Source organism: Anastrepha obliqua, chromosome 4 (genome assembly GCF_027943255.1).
Source record: "Anastrepha obliqua isolate idAnaObli1 chromosome 4, idAnaObli1_1.0, whole genome shotgun sequence".
NCBI lineage: Eukaryota > Metazoa > Arthropoda > Insecta > Diptera > Tephritidae > Anastrepha > Anastrepha obliqua.
The window spans coordinates 119759536-119762941 of NC_072895.1; positions in this window are offsets into that span (position 1 = coordinate 119759536).

The following is a 3406-nucleotide window of genomic DNA, read 5'->3' on the forward strand; positions in this document are numbered from 1 at the left end:
ATCGCTTAATATGGCTTATCAGTTTAACTGCTTTAATGAAAGAGTTTCTTAAAAAACTTGGCTAAAAACAAGAAGAAGAGGAAAAAGAAGTAAAAGAAGAAATACTCACCATCCACAAACGTTTACACTAGGCAACAAAACAAAAAAAATCAAGCCAACTATTAATAGAATATAAAATAAAAAACAAAAAATGCTACAATCGGACAATATCCACGTCCACCTTCAAGCAAATTTATTAAAACCAAAAAAATATCAAATATAGTACATATATAAAATATAGAATACCATCAAAGAAGGAGAATCTATTTTGTACAAAAAAAAGCCGCCACATGATTATGATGACTAGTGTTATTATATTTTCAGTGACAGTCAGATTGCACTGAAAGCCTTGGAGAACGCGAAGCAAATCCCAAAAATTGTTCAAGAATGTAAGAAGAAGCTTAATTCTGTCGCAAGATAAAACAGGCTTGCACTTATATGGGTTCCAGAACACTCCGGTGTTCAAGGAAACGAAATTGCCGATGAATTGGCCAACCGTGGATCAGCGGTTGGAACAGGGATTATGTATGTAATTTACATAAAGAGCGATGGTCCGGTCAAGAACTCTGCAGAACTGCAAAATGTTTTGTGACAAGTCCGAACAGAAAACTGTCAAACTTTCTACTAAAACTTGGAAGGAAAGACGTTCGGTTGATGTTTGGTATTATTACAGGACACAGCCCATGGCGTCAGTATATGACTACCAGTGAAATCATTGAGGACCCAATGTGCCTTGTGTCTTGCTTGGAGAAGGCGGATAGCACTGAGCCCTTTCTCTGTGAGGGTCGTGCCTTTGCTAGAGCAAGGCTACGAGTTTTGGGTTCCGAAGTCGTGAGAAGGGGTAGTATTCGTTCTCTTAAACTGGAGGATAGTTACTGATTTACCACAGAATCTGGAAAGTTCTCACAAGACTAACTACCTCTAACTCTATCTCTATTTTTTCCTATCAGTTGCTCTGATACTTTTCTCTTCCCTTCCTTGACTATATAAGTACATACCCTCTTGCCAGAGCTCTAAATGCAATGGGCTTTTTAGCCTGAGTGTTTAAGGAGCCACCAAATCTCTTGGTGTTACTTGGCTCAACCAATTCATATTTCAATTTCAGTGTTATTATAGCCTAAAACTAAAATAAAAGAAAGAAAATCGATATTGTAAAAAAGCATTCAGGAACAAAGAAAGTTATTGTAGCCTGAAATTATTAAACCAATGGTTCCTTTTTTAATTTTTTGTGTTTTTGTTTTTGCTTATCTCTCATTGACAACCCTACACAAACTCCATTAAAGTTCTCAAAACACGAGCATCACTTATTTCCCAACTCTCTCCCTGCTGCACACCAACTGAACTACTCCACGCACCAACTGGTCCACTCGGCTTGCACTACCTTGATTTTGCATTACCTTTCTTCTTCTATGCCAAGTCTTAACTCAAAGTTTTGATAGCTTGTATGACATAATGTCCACACAAAATGAAGATTTATGCAACGATTAGAAGTGACCAACAACAGCAACTACAGGGACATGCATACATAACTGGCCAGCAACCAAGCAAATGGCCAGCGGCAAAGCAACCGAAGCGGAGAGACACTTTGTGGACCACTTCCGTCACATAATAAATTCATAACGAAAATCGCACAAACAACAACAAAAACTGAAATAGTAAATACACAAAAAAGTGTGCAGCAAAACAGTTAGAATGCGCAAGTACTACAAAAACAAACCAAGAACAACACAAAATGCGTGCCGAATACTTGGTGTGTGACAGTTCTGTGAGTGGAACTGAGCATAGCAAAAACTGAGCCAATGAGAGTGTTGTTACATGTGGTTACTTGTTGTTGTTATTTTAATATGCATGTTTTTGTTGGCTGTGCCATTAGCTACAAAACATCGCGCGGCAGCTACGGCAACCCCAAATAAATCGTCATAGATCATAGGCAGCAGGATCAATATATCAAAATAGTGCCACCACAGCAGTAAATGTACAGATGTATGAGTGAGTATACATAAAAAGATCAACAACAATGCAAAGAGCATTGCGGGTCTAGAGAAGGAGTATTTGGAGTGGAAAGGTAGATATGTAGAAATGTGGCTGTGTGCACCCAACACCTGTATTAGATAGTCTTAGGATATGAAAAAAATTGTAAAATATACTGCGCAAACAGCGACAACCCACAGTTCACCGTATCAAAAGAATGAGGAGCTTCAGCTGTTGGGCCAACCTGCTACTGAAGGAATTTTTAGGCAATGAAAATGAAAATCTTATTCCTATTTTGTAGCTCTAAATCTCATAATGACTGCGCCGAATAAAATTAAAAACGTTGAACTTTATTATTGTATGGATCAACCAGTGGCCACGAACAATAAGTAACGAGAGGTTGCGGTATATGTATCAAAATGGCACTGAAACCGATATAACCAGAGTGTGACATTTTTATCTGCTTAATTCTGGAAACACTTCATTTTTTCTTACCGAATTTTGCTTGTTTCGGGCGCAACCAATACTGGTTACAGCTCACCGTTAGACAATAACGGCAGCATTGCTGATTCAATTCCGAAAAAGTACCTCAGCGACTCCTTCAAAAAAAATCGTACCAAAAAATTGAAGATGTTTTTAGACAAAATCCAGCTCCACAGCTGGTGGTACCCGACCGCCAAATTCCTGTGACGTACAGTCACGAAAATTGCTGCAACTGAATAATGAAATGTCGTCGAAATCGCTCTGAATACCGCGAAGGAGGAAGCTGGCGCTTATTGCATGATAATGCACCATTTCATCGTTTCACTCTTGTGACTGATTTTTTGATTAGAAATCGCATTTTAACCACCAATCACTCACCGTATTCGTCTGATATGGCTCATTGTGACTTCTACCTATTCGGTAAATTCCCTTTGGCCATGAAAGTAAAACGTTTTGCGTCCGTAGAGGCCATCCGAAAGGCTTGTACCGACATCCTGAAGGACATTCCGGTCAATGACCTGACCACTCTTTTGGTTTCTGTCGTTTCTATTTTAGCTCAGTCTTGTTTATTTTGGACTTCACCTTGTATATATATATATATATAAACTACATTTGCCAAACAACTAGTGGTGTGCCTATAATTTTGCAACGGGGTGTATATGAGATAAAATCGGGATCAGGGTACGAATTAATAATCGTTAGGACAAGTATACATCCATAGGTGTATCAGTGTAACTATGAGCAGACTTAAACATTAAAAATAATCAAAATAATTATCTACGAACTTCAAACGTGCGTTGGGTATAAAATCTTTAGGAATAAATAGTAAAAAGTGCGTTTAAGCCACCGCCGATTGTTAGAATATCACTACGCAGCGCCAACAATAAAGGAATACTTTTCATAATATAACAAC